This window comes from Lampetra fluviatilis, chromosome 5 (assembly GCF_964198595.1).
Source record: "Lampetra fluviatilis chromosome 5, kcLamFluv1.1, whole genome shotgun sequence".
Classification (NCBI taxonomy): domain Eukaryota; kingdom Metazoa; phylum Chordata; class Hyperoartia; order Petromyzontiformes; family Petromyzontidae; genus Lampetra; species Lampetra fluviatilis.
In genome coordinates, this window is record NC_136279.1 from 5,342,692 (window position 1) to 5,354,483 (window position 11,792).

The 11,792-nt window shown below is 45.8% G+C and overlaps 1 protein-coding gene across 4 annotated transcripts in view; it reads right to left on the bottom strand.

Annotated features, from left to right (window-relative positions):
• The window catches only part of CELF2 (CUGBP Elav-like family member 2), a 159,980-nt gene extending 151,908 nt beyond the window's left edge, over window positions 1-8,072 (bottom strand). For 3 of the 4 annotated variants that reach the window (XM_078856527.1, XM_078856524.1, XM_078856525.1), the window contains exon 1: window positions 7,601-8,072. The gene's annotated coding sequence lies outside the window, so the exon portion shown is untranslated. The remainder of the gene's footprint in view (window positions 1-7,600) is intronic. The other variant, XM_078856526.1, reaches the window with a different exon arrangement.
• Between the last annotated feature and the right edge of the window lie 3,720 nt (window positions 8,073-11,792).

Consider the following 11,792-nt stretch of genomic DNA (forward strand, 5'->3'; position numbering starts at 1 on the left):
ACGAGTCCAAAGAAATCTCTCGCGTTCTATCTGTGACCTGGATGCTAGCGAAGATTTGTGAATCATTTGCTGTAGAGTACTGTACTTTATACTGGTAGGAATCCACTGGTTCCACCAGCCCACTGTGGATTATTGTGTCCGTCCGTCGTACAGGGAGGGGCTGGGAGGGGAGGGTGCGGAGGGGCTGGGTGGGGAGGGTGGGACTTGGTAGGGAGGGGAGGGTGGGTGCCCTTATAAAACTCAACGTTTAACCTACTCACGCCGGCTTGTGCCCACCCTCACAGTCGGGCATATTTAAGGAATACACCACGCCGCCGTTGACCCTGGCCATTGACCGAGCAACCCAACGTTCCTTACCAGCTCCCTCCGCAGGAATGTGTTTAAACATGTACCTTTACATACATTTTATATAAACTTACATGATATATACTACACGCGTATAGGCGAACCCCAAATTACGCGAATTCACCCTAGGTACATGGAACCTAACCCCCGCGTACTCTGAGACTTTGCTGAAATCTATCAGTCGCCACCCTAGAAAACATGCAACTCTGGGTCAACATTGGCATACACTTGGAACCACTAGCACCAGTTGGCCCAACGATCCATATTTACTGGGATTGAACTACACCACACCATTTCTGCATACTTCCATGAGCCACGACTTTTCACGGATAGGATGCCAATTGCCAGCGCAGGCAAATTTAAAGAGGTGGGCAACCACGTGGGATTTGAACAGTGTAGAGTATAAGAAAGCCTCATTGGATAAATTATCACTGCAATTGCTGTGGGACAGTAGAGATTGCCATGGTGATTGTGAAGACAATGGATGTAGAAGTTGAGCGCATGAGATAATAATATATAATGTTTCACAATGCTGCGGATGTCACATTCAACTGCCTTCTCCAGTCACTATTGACCGGTTTACAGCTACAGGTTACCGCACATTGCACTGTACCTCGTGACAAAGTCAACCTATTATCGGCAATGTTGCGGATAAGGGGAGTTGAAAAGTAAATAATAGGATAGAAATTCATTTTACCCACAAATTTTCTTATCTGTAAAGTGGGGCCTCCCCAGCAATCGTGGATAAGAATTCAACTAGTGGGATAACCCAAACTAAGGAACTGATTACAACATTTTGGTATTTTTTTTATCAGTGACTATTCAGATTTAATCAACCCTCCCAGAGCCACCCAGCCAACACCTCTCTAACTTTCAAGCTGCAAAGTGGCTCCATGTGTCCACGGCTTAAGTGAGCAAGTGAAAAAGCTTGTGCATCCAGCTGCAGCCGACAGGGACGTCTGGTGGAGCATGCTAAACACGTACCCTGGGCGCATTTTGTAACCAACAAGCTCGACACGTGGCTTGACATCCTTCCAAAACTTTTCGCGCAATAATTCTTCAAAATGCGTCACATGGGTATTTCTCGCATAATTCAGACAGCAGCCCGACACGAAGTGACTAATTGGTTGCACACGTTTATAGAGTTATAATTCAGTGTTAATCACGTTCACGTTCCTGAAAGCATGGTTTGTCAAGTACTGTATACCACATTTTTGCATGTATCCATAAGTGACAAATGGATCGTCTAACGATCGACACCACATCCCTCGTTTGCACGAAGTCAGCAGTCCAGTTCATGCAGCCACCCATGAATTTATACGGAGCTGTTTCTACCAAATTTTAATTCAAAGATTCTTTGACATCAATCATTTACAACAGCAGCCCACCGCACCGCATGGTGATGTCAGAGTGCAATTTCTAAACAAAACTAAAACTTTTTCAAAGGTGCTTAGGTAACTATGGATACCACCTTGAAATTTGTTTCTGAATCTGTATGAGCTCTCACCTAATTAAAGGGAATCAAACTGAATTAAAATTTAGGATGCCATGGTGTCCAGCATATCATGCATTCAAGTGAGGGTTGCCCTCGGAGGTGTAATTGGTATTCCTTATTTTATTTTAACCATAAATGCCTTACTGAATCTCAAGTGTATAATATATTCGGCCAGAATGTATCTGCGTAAACAAACGCTGCTGCCTAATGTAAGTCTAGAAACCAACAGATTTTTGCGTTAGTTTATATTTAATAGCGGTGTGACGATGATGATTCAACTGGGCAATTTGATGAATTGTCACAATTCCAGAACCAATTGTTTTTGTCTCGTTTTCACTGTCTCGTTTCTATTTGTTTCCGTTTTCTTTCGTTTGCACAGTTTTGTTCGCACCACTAGCTGATCATTTGCACTTTTTTTTTTCAGCACCAACGAGTTTTCCAGAGACAACTGAATACACGTGTTGTGATGAACCTATGCATCTTTACACCCCTAATTAAATAACATGGCAGATCTGCATCCTTACATTGTTCTCTTAAAACAAGAGACGGCGGAAGAAAACGTTTGCATGAGATAGGGTCTCGAGAGAGCCATGTGATACCACCTCCACGACCCACATGGTTGTGCGGAGGGGCTCTCATCAAGCGGTGAGATTGAAAAAAAATGGGGAGCTGAATATGTACACGGCAACGTCGACAGCTATTTCCATAGATCCACTGGTGATACTGGATGAGGGCCCCCCAACCTTCCATCCCATGAAGGTCGTGGGGTTTTTTTGACCTTTCTTCCCCGACGCTGTGGGATGGTGTTGGCGGGGGGCGTAGATGTTGGGGGGCATTGACGGAATGTGCAGCACAACAACGGTTATTGTGACACTGCCCTCTACTGCAGCGCCACAGTCACTATGACAACCTGTTTGTGCATGGTGGTCACCCATCCAAAGCCCTATCTAGGCTCAACCCTGATAATAGAACAGGTACATAAAAATAATACTGGTAGGAACCTCCTGGTTCCACCAGTCCACAGGGGATTATTGTGTCTGTCCGTCGTGCATACAACAATGGGAGGGGTGGGGGGGGTGGGGCTGGGGGCTTGGTGGAGAGGGGAGGGTGGGGCTGGGTGGGGAGGGGCTGGGTGGGGAGGGTGGGGCTGGGTGGGGGGTGGGAGGAGTGGGGCTGGGTGGGGAGTGGGAGGAGTGGGGCTAGGTGGGGGGTGGGAGGGGTGGGGCTGGGTGGGGAGGGGCTGGTCACCCCTTGGTGCCCTTATAAAACTCAACGTTTAACCTACTCACGCCGGCTTGTGCCCGCCCTCACAGTCGGGCATATTTGCGGAATACACCACGCCGCCGTTGACCCTGGCCATTGACCGAGCAACCCAACGTTCCTACCAGCTCCCTCCGCAGGAATGTGTTTCAGTTGCTCCTCAGCATTAAACCTCGTGAATCTAAACAGAGAAGTTGCGGTACTCACTTATTAGTGTTGTACAACGTTGTGGCTTTATCGTAAAATCACTGGCGCCCGGAATGACTGGCTGTTCAGGAGCCCCAACTAAAAGGAGTTCCAACAAACAATTCTGACAAAATCGCCCGATGATGCTGGATGTAATTACCAGCGAAACGCCACAGTACTCAAATTGGAAATGTGGAATTACTCTCCAACACACGGTGGGCTTAAGTCGTAACTAACTGCCACGTTTTGTTTACGTGACAACCCTCACTAATTGGCTGTGTTGGGTGGTGGCGGGTTAACGACACATTTATACTTACGCGATCTAACACACAAACACCTTTATTATGAGTAATAGGGTAGAAATCCTACTATCTGTTGACCCTATAACCCATGCCACCTATTACCTGCCAGACCTTTCAGGTCGATGATAAAAGTTGGTGCCCCCTTGTTCTTCCTTTCATCTGCGATTATCCACATTTCTCTCTCTCTCCCATACTTAATTGTTGAATGGCGTCCTATTGAAAATAAATTTGCGCGTAAGTAGGAGTTCGTTGGCAAATTCGTCTGATGATCTGCAACCATTTCCACGGATAAATGGGAGCAAACTGACGAAGACCACTGCAAATAATAGAATCCGTGATGTTAATCCCCCATGCCATGTGCAGGATTAGAGGCCTTATACTTTATTTACCACATCATCTCATTCACATTTGCCGGCCACTGGTGTCTCTGGGTGACTTAACAAACGCAGCCGCTGCAGTTTAACAACTAGCACGGCTATTGCAGCTTAATCCCTCACCTATACAGCAGAGTCTTTCGCTTCTACAACCACATTGCCCCAACTCCTATTTATAACTGCGACAAACGCAACTGTAACTTGCACACCACTAGAAGCCTTAATATGCTCTATAGAGATCAGGTACACTGGGCCACCCTCCCATGACATTTAAAATGACCGCAGCAACGACTTTGACCAATATCGTCCTGGTATAGAATATATAATATATAGCATGAACACAAAATCGAATACTGCGCAAGTAACAACAACTTAATCATTTCTTATTCGATGTCCACAAAAAGGATGACTGGACGGTTTCACTTTTTTTCCATTCGAACCTCAATCATCATCAACAACAACAATTACTTAACCAGATAAGGAGGTCACTAAAACATCAATGTCTACTCCTACACGGTTGACCCTGGGGCAAATGGGTGACATCGGTCACAGGGCAATTCCAGTGCAGTTATGGCTTCATGTAACAACGTCAGACAGACGAATTAAATCGCGCATTAATCAAAGCAAGCAAAACACATCACATGCATCTAGCACAACTGTCTGCAACTTACACGTTTGTAATAATGGCTGTAGCAATTTGGTGCATCCCTGGCTTAAAGAACCAAATAGCAAACCGACACCTCACTCCACCTTTACAACAACAAAAATGTTAGCAACTTACGGTAATCCTGCGATTCAAATCATATGACACCGTGCACGCAGATTTACATTCGTAGTAAGTGAAATAAATTCGGCTAGAAATGACCGCTTTATTGCAATATCAATGACTGTACTGTTGTACGTTACATTACAATTACCACCACATGCACAATTGCTATACATTACTTTGCCATGATAAAAGCAACAACACAATGCAACTGCAAATGAATCCCCAATAGCCACTTCACAGACACCATATATACCCGCAATATAGTATAGTTCACACTTTTAGTTTTAATACAAACGTATTCGTTTGGTAATGCAAGTTTTTCATGATGTTTTTTTTATCGATGGGTTTGTTACTCAACATCTAGGTAAATATTCTCAATAGCTAGGTAACTCATGGGTAACTATTCGTACGCCAAGTGTAATACAAATGTTCTTCGGGAAACATCTTTTTTTTATCGCCATCAGGTCTCATGGGGTAATCAAATGAAGTGTCCAGCAATTATTCCCCACTCTCTCGACTGACCTCGTGTATTAATGTGCCCCGGAGTAAGGGTCCGTTGTCCGCAAACCATACCTTGTCAATCCATTCGGTTTAGCCGTAATCTTGTACAAGGGAAATTGGTCCATACGGCGCACAGCTTTTTTAAATACAGGCAAAAACATATTTTCTGTGTCTAGTTGTTTGTGTTTCTCCCTTGTGATGGGACGCTGTAGGATGAACGTTGAGATTGATAAGGGGCAGAGGTGTGACCAAATAGTGTCTGAATTGGTCTGTAATACGGTAGGGCACTGATAAGGGGTTGACAGGTATGGAAAACGGCGCATATTATGCATTTCATTTTAAGGTCACGGTGTAATTGACGAATGCATTGAGTGAGTGGGGATGGTTGTTTCTGCTCAAGATAAATATCCTTAACTTTGAACCAAGCAGCCGTTTGCAAACATTACAGGATGCGAATACAATAGCTTGATGCAGTTTGAATGTCCAGGTTTGAGCAACGCCAACAACTATAGTTGCCTCAACATCTACCGCGGAAAGTTGACCCAAACGCAGCACAAAACAACACCCTCGTAAATGATAACAGCTCAACGTAATTATCGGCAACAAAAAATTAATCGCAACTTTTGAAGTCGATAAAAAAAAATCACCCAAGAGTTACCAAATGATAAAACAAAATATGAAACTGCCATCAGCGAGAATAGAATGTGCATCACCCATCACATCCACAATGGAACGTCCTGACTCCCTCCACCGTGTCCCCCTACTGGACATTCGTGTGAATACAAAGAGCTTTATAGCTAATCGGATTCCTCCAGCAATAAAAAAAGATTCTGATTCGATGCAGGAGAATGATCGCGAATGTTGTATTGGATTGTAAAATGTCAGTCGCGTGCATTAGTTAGAACAGGAAGAGTCGAATTATTATTTCGGTAAAGTCACGTAGAAGGGAAATAATAAAAATATTAAACAATAAAAATTCTCACGACGTTTCGATTGCAACACAAGCAATCATCATCAGGTGTGAAATCCACAGCAATACATTTTGAAAAAAGTGGATTTCACACCTGATGATGAATGTTTGTGTTGCAGTCGAAACGTCGTGATAATTTGTATTGTTTAATATTTTTATTATTTTATTATTTCCCTTCTACGTGACTTTACCGAAAGAACCAAGAATATGAATCCCTGCAGTCACGAAAACATTAAATCAAAATTTAAGTCGAATTATTGTTTTATATACACGGTACGGAACGACTGCACATCCACTCATTCAACTTTAAAAGCCTCAATCAATTCGGTACAATGCCATAGTGGTAGCCACCTACTGCACTATATATACATTTTTCAATGTTACTGCTACGAAATGGCACAAATGGCCTTAGCAAACATTTCAGGGCCGAAATGCTCAATCTTTTAACCCACAGAAACAGAAGGTTTCCGCTTACTCAACCACACCACTCAACATCGCGATCACACTGCGTACAATTCCACAGCAGAACAACAAGGGGCTTCCGTAACGGTGGCCACCGATTGGAGATTGCCACTGCGAAACAGACAATCTCTAACCACCATAACCAACAATCGTTTAACTACCCTCAAAAGACACACAAAAGCCACACGGAGACGTTATAGATTAGTTTATTTATACCCCCCCACGTCTCCAAATACTTTAACAACCACCACACACATACACGAGTATCGCTTCATCTCTCTCATCAGCACTGTGCTGCCAAATCAAGTTCTAAGTGATGGCAGCAGTTTGGGAATGAATGGTGAATGTCACTGCCTGTCAATCATCATCATCATCATCACCACCATCATCATCATCAACCTTCCCTCGCAAGCCCCATGCCTTTCTTGTTAACAGCGCCACAAACAATTCCATACACCCGACCACTGCAATAATCGATTGATCACAGATCAATGCTCAACATTCGCGTCCTCCGAGCACCACCAACCCCCCTCAAGGCGTGGAACCACGCACATCCATGCAGGACGGGCTTCTTTCGCACCGTACGTAGCAAACCGTGCTCATTCGGAGGTAGAGAACAGGCACAACACAACATTGACACAACATTGGCACAACATCCCAGGACCCACCGGCATGTCCACTCCAATACAGGGCTGGACAGCTTCTCAACAACTGCTCCCCACAATACTCTCCCCAAATGCCCTTAGATAGCCTCTCCCCAAACCGCGTTCCCCTCCATCCCTCCACCTCCACCCTCTCCACTTCACTCCCAACAACAAACAACATAAAATATTCCCACTTTAATTCACCGTCTCTCGCCTTAATCGCGTGGCCGACGTTTCACACCACCACCTCCTCCACTCGCCACGCTCGAACCCGTCCCTTTCCCAAATCTACCTTTGTTTTTGTTGTTGCTGCTGCTGCTGCTGCTGTTGTTGTTGATGCGAGAAGCGGCGTCTAGCGTAGCCAGCGATCCAACAAGGAGGTGAAAACGAGAGGGTCGTTTAGATCTTCTCTTCTTTCCGCTTGCTGATGCTGCTGCTGATGATGATGCCGCCCTTGCTGCTTGCTGTGCTGTCTCCGTGTGTCGGGGGTGAGGCAGGACACGGTGCTCGCCTTCGCTGTCACGCCCCTCTTTCTCCTCCTCCTCCTCCTGTCTCTCCCTCTCTCTGTGTGTGTTGTGTGCCTCTGTCTGTTTGCCAGAGCTCTTTACTCGAGGGGGTGCAAGGCTACAGTGCAGCACTGTATGTTGTGGTTCAGGGATGGAGCGTCGTCTCTGTGCGCGTTCTTCACACACAACCGCCTGAACCACCACCCCCTCCCCTGTCTCGAAGCCACCAGGTGGCGCTCCAAGTGGATTAAAAACACCACCACCATCACCGCCACCCATCACCATCCACCACCCATCACCAACCACCACCACCCATCACTACCCACCACCACCACCCACCACCACCACCACCCCCAACCACCACAACCCACTACCACCTACCACCACCACCACCACCACCTACCACCACCACCACCCACCACCCCCACCACCACCCACCACCACCCACCACCCCCACCACCACCACCACCCATCACCACCACCCATCACCACCACCGACCACCACCACCATCCACCACCACCCATCATCACCACCTCCACCACCACCACCACCCCCACCACCACCCCCACCACCCATCACCACCACCCATCACCACCCACCACCACCCACCACCACCCCCACTACCACCACCCCACCACCACTACCACCCCCACCACCACCCCCACCACCCATCACCACCACCCAGCACCACCCACCACCACCCCCACCACCACCACCCACCACCCAAGCGCAGACCACTGCGGGGGACATCGAGCGCCACGGGGTGATGATGATGATGATGCTTGTTGCATGAACCGTTTGGCTCGGTTTTAGGATGCGATGGGGCGGAGGATGTTGTCGGGTTAAGCTTAATTGTGGGGATGGAGTTGGATCTAAGGACACGCGTGTGAGGGCTGAGGCTAGGGCTTGTGAGACCGATGGTTTTAGGCTTTGCCGCACCTGCGATTAGCGCGTGCGAAAGTAGTGCAACATGCGTCCATTGACTTATTGGGATATTGGGTTAGCGCTAGGGGTGTAAATGTCAGGGCTTGTCTAAGTTATGCGAAGCGGATAGAATTGTGAATGATTGTTAGGTGAATGGTTTTGGGCCGGTCGTGTAGAGATGCCGGTCAAGGTTTGGAGTGTTTGGGTAAGGGTTAGGCAGTAGGAGTGTGATTAGGGTTGCCACCTTCACCTAGATTTCCCAGGATGGTACTCTTTTTTTTAAGAGGCAGCTGATGAAATCGGTAAACCTTCCCAGGACATGAAAGTTGCATAATAATACACGCCTCAAGGTAATGCATTTCTACGTAAAGTATTTTTCTTATTTTGTTCTTCCTCTTGTGAGATATGTTTCTGCCCATGGCATGTCCCGGTTGTGTGTGCCTGAGAGATGGCAACCCTGCTTGCAAGGGTAAGGAATGGTCGAGTTAGGGTAAGGGGCATTGTTGATCAATCTTGTTAATTGTTTATAATTTAATTGAGCAACAACCCGATGAGAAGATCTTGTTTGCAAATGACAATCGATCAAACTCTAACGTTACACAGGAACAGCTGGTAATTTTAAAATTCGTATCTAGTTTCGCAGTGATTTCAACTTTAGGGTTATAAATGACCGGGAGAGATTAGAAAACAAACGTAGTAACTGCAAGTCTATCTGTAGAGTCTAGCCACCTAAGGGCTGAAATCGTGGCTTCGAGCTTGAATATTTATTTTCTGACATATGGAGAATGACGTTTATTCGAATAGAGCACGGTGCTGGTGGGTGGAGGCGGGGATCATCGAGGTGGGGGCATGCAGTCACAGTGCGACGATGGATTTTGTTGTAAAGTACTGCCCTCTGCTGCCCATCACGTATGCCCACCGGACTATAACACCTGTGAGGCATTGTGGTAGTCCGTTAAAGTACTATCCTGGCTCAACCCTGCTTAGGTTCTAAGATCTGACGAGATCAGGGGCATTCCAGAAGAGGCACAATGGGAATCTACTTGTTTAAGAAGAGTTGATTTGATCTAATCAGCAGCTCTGTGATCACAGTATCTCCATGATCATCATCGTGACATTCTTTGGTTAGAAAGTAAAGCGCAATTGGTCCTTGTTTGCAATGTATTTTCAAAAGCATACACGTAAACCAATTAATTGTACGGTGTGGTTATTGGAATTGTGTGTACACCGAAAGCATACATTATGGCAAAAGGTAATTTATAAGTACTCAAATAGGTTCTTTGGAATGTCCTTGCATCTTCACGTCACGGTGCGGTGACGTGATTGGATAGTAGCGTCGTTCCTGCTCGTTGCAGAAATTCGCAGTTCGACCCCAGTGGCCGCCCTGGTTAATGCTTCGGGTATGTTAATGAAAAATACGGGCTGTCTAATTCACAATGGACGTTAAAGATTACGTGACATTCTTTCAAAAAGAGTAGCGCATGTGGGCCAGCATCATGATTCAAATTGTCAAATTTTGAGAGAAAAAAACGACTCGCAAATTACTTTATTGGGTAAAAAAAAAACACATAGCAACGTTGCACTTGACTAGCATACCATGCCCATCTGTGAACCTTCGAGATAGCCTGGCACTTTAAGAATGGCAGGAATACCAAATGTAACAAAACCAAGCGTTATATTGTTAACCGTTTTCTCTTCCATTGAAATCAATTGGTCCATCCTGGATCATACGATTGCTCAATTTGATCGAGTCGCTTTAAAGTATTAATCATTTTGTCACCCATTTAAAATCATGAACACTGTACATTTTAATTGGTTATTGTCTGCTTTCTGGTGTTGCTTCTGTTTTTTTTTGCTTGTATTTGTTTAAAGACATCTCTATCTGCAACGTGCTGTTGTGCCGATACCTTTTCATGAAGTAATTTTAAATTAAAGTGAATATAATGGATTAAGTTAATCCTTGTCTTGTTGGATTAAGTGTGAACCCATTAAGATCCATTATCTCTTCCAACAGAGACCTGCAAAAACCATGTACAGCATATAGAGCAAAAATCTTGGGTGTCATATGAAATGCATCGATAATAATTTATAAATCCCAAAGGGTGTTTGCTCTCTCCTCGTTAACGCGCCAACGTTTCTGAAACGAACTAATGAATTGAGAAAGGGTTGCACGTTAATCGTCACAGACGCAATACGGCGAAACCCTTGGACATTATCCTCGACGATTTTGTTGTTGTTTTGTTTTTGCGGAACGGCAGCTGACGTTGTGTAAAAGTGAGGCTGATGATTCCGCGTTCTGAAATTTCGTGGAAGGACCGCCCTGCCGCAGAGGGACTCCGTCACTCCACTAAGTCCTTCAGTGCTGTGCTTCTCAGCCGCTTCTTTGTCTGCACGGCTCACCGCCCGACTTGCGCGCGTGCGGCCGATTGGAGTTTCGAGGACCGGATGCAGTGCCGGATGAAGCTAGTTCGGGGCCTGTCGCATATGTTATAAAGGGGCCCTAAATTAAAAACAAAAACACGTAAATATTAAAACACTTTTTTTTTTACTTGCATATTAAAGTAATTGTATTTTTCAATTTGCTATACAGCCAGATAATACGACAAATCGCTAACCATAAACACACAGTCGTTCGTAAAAGTTGAAGGCGGTATAGCACTATAGTAATAAAGCAAGTGCAAAATCACTGAACCGGAATTGATAGCTTGAAAGCATTTAGCGCGGGGCCCTTGAAAGCGCGGGGCCGTAGCATATGTAGCTACTTTTGCTACTAGGATCATCTGGCACTGGGAGGGGGGGGGGAATTGACGGTCTCTATCGGCCACTAAGCGGTAGGGAGAGGTCACATGTCCTGGATTGCGAACAGCGAGTCTGAAAATATCTCGGCATGTTTGGGACTTTGCCACAGAACGCCGCGGAACGCTGGTGTGCCGTGGCGCAGCGGCTGCTAAGCACTGCTTAGTGGACTCGATAATTTGCTGGGTCTGTGGAGTGGGCTTTGCAGCGCACCGAACACTATTCACAAGGGTATTCCGCTGCATATAGTCTGCCAC